The sequence below is a fragment of the Chenopodium album genome, chromosome 4, assembly GCF_948465745.1.
Source record: "Chenopodium album chromosome 4, dcCheAlbu1.1, whole genome shotgun sequence".
Lineage (NCBI taxonomy): Eukaryota > Viridiplantae > Streptophyta > Magnoliopsida > Caryophyllales > Amaranthaceae > Chenopodium > Chenopodium album.
The window spans coordinates 59,506,712-59,515,244 of NC_137837.1; the positions used below are offsets into that span (position 1 = coordinate 59,506,712).

Sequence of the window (8,533 nt, forward strand, 5' to 3'; positions counted from 1 at the left end):
GAGCTTTCCAATGATATATTATAAGCCCAATTCCAATTAATAATGAGGAAGTTATGGTCCAAATACTAATTTGGGTCTGAAATGGTTTTATGGCCCAGTGATCTAGTGGAGGGCCTATTAAATATTATTCTTAAAATTATAAGGATTGATTATAATCTTCTAGAATACTCTAGAAGGTTATTTTAGGATTGATAATTAATTTAGGACACAATGTCCTTGACAGTGGACTGTATCTTCTTTTTAGTGCTTGAGACCAGCTTCTTCACATCAGCATCAAGAATGAGCACACTCTTCTTCAGATCCTTCATTTGTGTCAGAGACTTCTCCTGTTCCATGAGCCTTTAATAGACAAGTTCATTCAGCTCCTTGAAGCTCTTTCAACAACCTCAAGCTTTTTCTCTTTTTCCTTCCCCCTGTTTCCAGCACCTCCCCTATATCCTTGCTTTCCTCTTCCTTCTGCTCTCTCTCATCCTGAATATCATAGACAACCTTCTTAATGACCCCTACTACCTTATCTTCCCCCTCAACCATAGCACTCACCTCTTTTAGCCTCTTTTCTTTTTCATCTAGCACTACTTCAAAACGTCCACCCACAATCTTCAGTTTATGATTTTCAAGGAAAATCGCATGTATGTATTCGGTGTTTTTTAGAGGTAGGGGCTCTTTATTATCAAAAGAAATGCCAAAGATTTCAAAGATATAGGCGAGTAGGTTTCCATATCTAACCTTCCATCCTTTTCGAACACAGTGGGTAAGGTGTTGGATCATGATTGAAGGGCAATTGATAGGTATTTTTCAAGCTAGACAGTACATCAAGGGTTGCATCAACTTTGTTGGCACTATCTCTCTTTTGAGAGCAAGGGGTTATGTCATTAAAAACAAATTTCAGCAGGATTTTATTAAGGGGGGTAAGGTCATTGTGGTTTATGTAGGTTTCCTTAGGGTCACCTCTAAGATGCTCCACAATTTCATCAATATTAGCATCAGGAAGGGGGTTTCAAATGAAATTGGTTTTAAAGTACAAATCATATCCAGTATTAAGCACATCAAACCACTCAGCCAAATACACAACATCAAACTTAATTTCCTTCCCATAAACCATGCTACGAATAGTACCCTTAGAATACTTAAAGTTTTTGCAAAAATCTTTCATAGCATCAACATACATACTCCGATTAAAATATTCACTCAACAAATTTACCAAATTTTGAAACTCAAGCAAATCAAGCAATTCATACAATTTCACAGATCTACACCAAGGTATATTGAGTGCCAAACCTGTCACAAAATTCTCGGCTATCTTTTCTTTCCTTTTCATGGCAGCTGGTTTATCTCGATAGTTCACACCCAGTTTCAGAACATTTTCCTCTTCTTCTTGCATGTCATCGGCTTTCCTTTTGCGAGAGGATTCAGATTCGGTGGTTATAATTCATTCTTTGGAGGCTCAGAGATCTCTTTGACTGTGTTTTTCGGAAGGTTTTCCATGGTGATATCTTGGGTAGGGTTTAGGTTTGCTTCAGTTTCGGCGTGGGTTTTTTTTTAAATATCCATGGGAGAGAAGTTTTGATCTGAGTGAGGAGTGAGAAGATAATTTTTTAGTGGTGTAAATTTTGGTGAGACTGACATCCTTTTAATGGTGGAGGTAACTTGGTGTGGTGAATTTGTGAGGTGTCGTTTGGAGTAGGTGAATTGAATTAAGATGATTTGACACTCTATTTATTTCTTAGGGAAACGCAAACCGTATTTTATGATATAAGTGCATGTGGTTAACTGTTTGAACAAAAGATAGAGATGAATATTTGATGCATTCATTAGAAATTGTGTTTAGAGAGAAAAAATAGGAATTTCAAAATTCGGTTAAACACAATGTAGACACCCATTTGTGTCTCCCCAAAACCAAACCCAGTGATGAGTACCTTTCGCGTCGAATAATAATTGAATGAGGTGAAAGTGTGGAAAGTTTAGTGTTGCGGATAGTTTTAATTTCTTTTCTCTTCCCTCTGTTTTTGAAAACTTATTTTAAGAAAATAGCCAATCGAGTTTGGTTGGTCCATGATATGGGTCCAATAGTAATGTAGTTGGATGGGGCTTGACAAGAGCTTTCCGACGATATATTATAAGCCCGATTCCGATGAATATTAAGGAAGTTATGGCCAATTTACTAAACTGGGCCCGTTTTGAGCCTTATATGCGGCCCAATGATCTAGGGGAGGGCCTAATATGATTTATCATTCCTAATGCAATTAGGAAGGGTTTTAGTTTTCTAGATTCTTCTAGAAGGTTCTTTACATTCCTAATTCAATTAGCATTGATAAATTGACTTTTGTTGACTTTTTAGAGTGTTAATCAAAGAGCATTTTTGAGGAAAAATACGATTTTATCCTCCTGTACGGCAATTTTTTATCTCATTTTAAGAAAACGCGTGAATTTCCAGAACAGCACTAAACGCAAGATGTAGCGCCTGGCGCTAGCATTGGCGCCTGGCGCTAATGTTGGCGTCTGGCGCCAATAGCCAGCGTTGGCGCTAATTCAATTATATTTGCGTCAGAACTCAGTTTTGATATTTTATCTTTTTGGCTGATTTTCTCTATAAATAACGTGCTAAAAACATCGTTTTCGATAACCAGTTTTCACCTACAATCATCTACAACCAATTTTCAATCATCTACAACCAATTTTCATTCATCTACAATCTACCAACTCTCATCAAGATTCTCTTGATTACTCTCTCTCTCTCTTTTCGAAACTAGCTTTTTCTCAAATACAAAATTCCGCATTTGCAAGACTTAGACACACCTAGCCAAGTTCGAAGTTGCCTTCGCCCTAGACGTGAAAGGTTTAATTTCTAAGGGTTTGGTCCCAAATCTCTCTTTCAATTATTATTTAATTTGATTGTTTTGTTTATTATTTTCCTTGAAGTTACTAACGCGTGTATTTTGTTATTAGAAAGAGGTACGAGGCATCAAAGTAAGTGCTTTAATGGTTTTTATTGATATTATGTTGTAGAGTTCATGCTTAGGTTGTTATTTTGATTCCTAGTATCATGTCTAGGGTAACTTTAATACTAAGTATGATTGTTATGATGACTTTTATGTTCTTCCTAATATTTATGATTGTTAGTATCATGTTAGGGTTAAAGCTTTGATTTCTATTGTTTAGTGACATGCTAGGGTTTGTTATTAATCTTGTTAGTATCATGCCTAGGATCTTGCTATTATTATGCTTTAACATGATTATTTTAATTATAATTTATTATTATGATTATTGTTATTCTGATTATTATGTTGCTTAATATTTATTTATTGCTTGATCACACCTTTTATGCATGTTTAATGGGAATTTGTACTTGTAATCACGCTAAATAAGATAATTAATAATCTTGTTTCACTACTACAAAATCTAGAAAAGTGACCCCCAATAAAAGACCCGTTATCTCAATAATAGGTATGCTTGATGTAAAAGATCTAATATTAGAGGTAACGGGTCTCTTATGTGTAGAAGAAAATAAGTCTAATAGATAAGAGACTCGTTGGTAAATTAAACGGGTCTCTTAAATGTACTAGGGTCCACTACTGTGGTGGGAAAAAGAGAGTGAGATGCAAAAGGCCTGTCGTTTTACTTATTGAAGGTTTTATTTCCTTTGCTCCTTCTCTCTGTCTAAAACCCACATTGGAATCATCTCTTTTTTCTATTTTTATCACCTAAAATTATTACAATCTATTTCATCAAGTCGCCAAAGAATTGAAGTACTTTAGATCTCAATCACCAAATAAATCAAGATCTGATTTACAAGTGTTTCACCACCACTTAAGGCGGCATCCGGTTGACCACACAGCAACAACGGCTATGGTTCGATTTTTCTTTTAATTTTTACGGCATAGTTCGAGTTTCTTCTTCAATTATTCAAAGGTTAAGGTTTTTTTTGGTCAATTGCTAATTTGTAAACTAAATTCATATCTAATTTGTTGCTAATTGCGATTTTGTTGTTTTGAGTTAGATATTAGATTAGCTTTTGAATTGTGAAGAGTAATTTGGATGGATTAGATCTAGGGTTTCATCTTTTTTATATAAAAAAAATTTGCTGAATTTATTAAACATTTAATTATTTTTTTCGCTAATAACTATCCGTTTATTTGTTTTTTTTTTAACTTCATTTGGTTTAATTATTTGACACAGGAAGTTTCAATAAGACGGGAAAGACTAATGGCCCTAAAATTTGATGAATGAAGGGAGTAAGTGATTATGCATTTTAATCTGCTTTTTTGTCAAATTATCTTCATATTTATTGTACAATTCCTTTTAATAGCGTGGAAATTTGGTTGATATAATTGTTAAGAAGGCAAGGCTACGCTGGTGGTCTAAGCTTGCGGAAGCGATGGATTCGTACTATGGTTTGCAGGTGCCCTGAATCATGGTTGGGTGATTGATTAAGCAGAGGTCACACCTTTTCTATTTCCATATACTTCGTATATCATTTACATATATAATTGTGGCCTGCGGCCTACCTGGTGGTAGTGTTTAATTAATTGTGCATCACTTATTTTATTCATTAATTGTTGGGTTTATTTTCAATGATATTGATTCTTTTTTTTTTCTTTTTTGTTTGTCAGATATGCATATGCTAAACAGAAATCTCACTTGGAAATAGTACTCAAGCTCCATATTGATGTAACTATATTTGTAATTTTTAGTGAAGTTAAATAATTTTATTTTTATTATTATGGTTTAATCTAATTTTTGTTGATTTTGATTGTAAATCATGAATTCTATTTAGTCCAATGTTATTCCGCCAATTTGAATTCAACATAAAAATACCAATTTCAAATGCGAATTGTACGTTTTTTTATTTTTTATTTTCAAAAATACAACAAAGAGACCCGTTATCTAACGTAACAGGTTTCACTAATACCACCAAAGAGACCCCCTATCTCAGATGAAGGGTTTGTTTACCTTCTAAAATATCAATTCCATACCTTACCGAACATACCCCTTATCTCTAACAACAAGTCTTGTTGTTCTACTAAACAGACCCCCCATTAGAAGGGTCTCTTTATCAAAGAGACCCCTGAGATAGAGACCCATCCAAATGAGGTCTCTTATGCATATTTTAACGGGTCTCTTTGCCCAATTTTGTAGTAGTGTTTAGGGTTAATATGATTATAATTCAAGTGATTGCCAATAATAGATTTATTTGTGCATTAATATTCAACCAACATAAATTAAACAGGTTTAGGGTTAATCCTATTGATTGTGTGTTAGTCAGAAAGCGCACATGAATACGATCAGAATAAAGTAGAGGCCTATTATTAGGGCAGGTTCAATCTCTTTTAGGTTGGATTTGTACCTTCATCCCCGAACCCTATTTGGTTCAAGACCTTATGGAGTTGACGATCTCTTGGATCGTTAAGAGGTGTGAACTTCACCTCGTGAACGGTTTACAAGTTCCTAAAAAAACTTGTTGGCGACTCTTTTACTCTATCTTCTTTCCCTTTGGACGCCACTGTACTTTAGTGTATGATCACAGTAGGGTTCAAGCTAGGGGATTAACACTCGATAATATTCCCTACAGTTTTTTGGCGACTCCACTGGGGAGGATTTCTATTTTAATTCCTGAATTTGTTTCGGCAATGATTTAGAATGAGTGGATGAGACTCGAAACGTTCTAAGTATTTCATGTGCGTAATTTTGATTAACATTATTGTCATATGCATAAAAAAGATCTCATTGGAAAGACCAACCGTAATGAGTAAAAAACATAGGATTTTACACGTAGGAAATTTGAGAAATATCTTTCACAACTAGGACCGAAATAACACTGCGCGAAACTGGAAAATTTTATCGAACACAGAAAGCTGCTGAGGCATGTAGGAATTAGCGTCAGCGACCAGAGTATTGCGCCAGACATTTAACTGTAGCGCCAAACGACAGCCATGTCGCCAGGCGCTACAGCTAAATCCTGGCGCCAACCTCTGTTTGTTGGCGCCAAATTCTTCCAATACCGAGCCAGAAATATGCGTTCTAATTTCGACCAGTTTTTCGTATTGTTTGCTCAATCCTACTTCCTGATTGAGTTCTTCTCACTTTTTTGAAACCCATATGTGTTCTACATATGGAAATAACCCCCTGGGAATTCATGCTCCATCCACCTGATTGAACGCTCTGAGCACTAAAGGGTACATCCGAGAATGTTGAATTCACCAAACCATGGAAGCGAGTTTTTCTAAAACTCCCGGTGTCCCATCCACTCGCGCCAACCCTTCACGGTTAAGCTTCCGCGCGGTGCATCTGGACAATTAACCATGGACCCTCTATTGACTAAACCATATCCCGAACTTTAGAGAACTAGAGCCATGGTTAGGTTGCGAACTCATTGCATCATATTGTGTCTACTTGACTAATTGTGCATTATTTGTTGTGCATATATTGTTTTCTTAACCGTTTGTTTTACTTGTGTTGAGATTAAATAAATTAATGACTTAAAGAACTTTGCCTAATTAATTAGTTAATTAATTAATTTGAGTCAATAAAGTCTAATTTTTTAATCAGAATTGACCTAGTACGACTTTAGACATACCCCTGTTGATTAATAACACCGAAAACAGTCTCAGATTGAAGCTTCAGCATTGGCGCCAAAATCTGAATTGTAGCGCCACTCTGTGGAGTGTGGCACCTGGCGACAGCTCTGTCGTCTGGCGCTACACTACACAGTGCGACGCCAGTCCTGTCGTTTTGCCGACAGTTCGGATTATTGGTCGAGTCATCACCTAGTGTCTAATTAACAAGTTTGCTAATTAATTCGGTTAAATTTACTTTCAATGATACTTTGTTAGGTCATTAATTGAGTCTAGTCACGTAGTCAAGCAACATGGTCATGACACGAGTCTTAACATATCACCTACACTCACTAGTCTTAGCACACACTTTGAGTATATGTCACCATTTCATGTCTTAGGTTCATGCATGAGTCGGTTTTTCCGTCATTTAAGTTGGGGGTACATCCTATTCCTAATTTTTCATATCCCTCCATCTACATCATTTTTCTTCACATTCTATTCCAATCTTTCTTCACTTCCTCCATCCATTGCATGTTGAATAAAGTTTGATCCAAATAATTAACAATAGATATCCCCAAATTCCTTTTCCACAGTACTTGGTCGAGGAGAGGAGGGCGATTAATCAAGGACAACCTCTTTATTCAAGTTTCACTTTTCGATAAACCAGTTCGTCAAAAGAGGAAGGCTAAAAAGATAATGGCAAGTCAAGAAGAGGTCAATGAACTTAGGAATCAATTGAATGACGTGGCTGAGGTGTTAAAGGCTTTAACCCTCAAAATTGATGACCCTGTGAAGCAAAAACAAATGAATCTTATGCAAGAAAGCTTGAGCAAGCTATCTAGTGACTATAAATTTCAGGACATTAGTTCACAGGGGGTCTCGCTGGACAAGGAACTTCTTCCGCATAAGTTCAACGCCACTGACATCCCTAAATTCAAGGCAACAGATAACCCTTACTTTCATCTAAGAGCTTTTGAAACTATAATGAGCATTAAGGGTATCGATAAGAAGGTTTTCCCCTCTCTGTTCTCACTATCTCTCGAGACCGTTTTTCAACAATGGTTTTTTTCCCTTGATAAAGAAAAAACCTCCACCTGGGAGTCCATAGCAAACGCTTTCATAGATAGATATAAGTGCAACATCCAAGAGGAAACAGACCATAGACAACTCGAGATGTTAAAACAAAAAGAAAACGAAGGGTTCACCTCTTTCTTCAATAAATGGAGGGAAACTTCTGCTAATATGGTCAAGGCTCCGACCGAAAAAGAATCTGTGAGGATATTTATCATGAATCTTCAAGGGAAGTATTCAAAGCACTTAAGATACCAACACAACTTGAATACTTTCAAGGATGTCTACAATATAGGCATTGACATTGAAGATGACCTTCTGAAAGATAATAGTGCGAGAGGAAAGAAGAACGACCATCCTTCTTCTTCCTCTCCCATTAATGAAGTACATGCTACGAACGCCTCTAAATCACAAATCCAAAGGTCAAAAAGAGTGTTCACTCCACTTGGTATGAGTTATGAAACAACTTTCGAGAAGTTACATCACAAAGGACTAGTCATTCTGATAGGGCCCATCAAAGATCCAGTTCCAGAAGTCAGGCCACCCAAGTGGGACCCTAATAAGCACTGCAAATATCACTAAGGAAAGGGTCACGACACTGAGGAGTGTTGGAAACTCAAACAAGCTATTCAAGATCTGATCGATAATAATGAAACAACCGAAATTCTAGCCATTGAAGAAGATCAAACATCCTTTGATCCATCACTTCTTATCACACCTGTAGGAGAGCCCATGATCTAGACAGCTTATATAACCTCTCTCGATGAAGTGGCCATGATTGGGGAGGATGAAAGTCTTTTCTTAGATAATACCAGGGAAGACTCGTCAAGTCTAAAAGAGGACGTTCGAAAACTACAAGATGTCGTTACCATGCTCTTGAATGTGGTAGAAGGATTAGCAAATCGGGT

At 36.4% G+C, this 8,533-nt stretch overlaps 1 long non-coding RNA gene across 2 annotated transcripts; it reads left to right on the forward strand.

Annotated features, from left to right (window-relative positions):
• The first annotated feature begins 3,583 nt into the window (after positions 1 to 3,583).
• On the forward strand, positions 3,584 to 4,742 carry LOC145627033 (uncharacterized). 2 transcript variants are annotated; one of them, XR_014111281.1, is made up of 4 exons: positions 3,584 to 3,909; positions 4,177 to 4,232; positions 4,307 to 4,437; positions 4,611 to 4,742. It is a non-coding gene; the product is annotated as an uncharacterized LOC145627033 (long non-coding RNA). The 2 variants fall into 2 exon arrangements; XR_014111280.1 differs by having other exon boundaries at positions 3,585 to 3,909; positions 4,337 to 4,437.
• Positions 4,743 to 8,533: the final 3,791 nt, after the last annotated feature.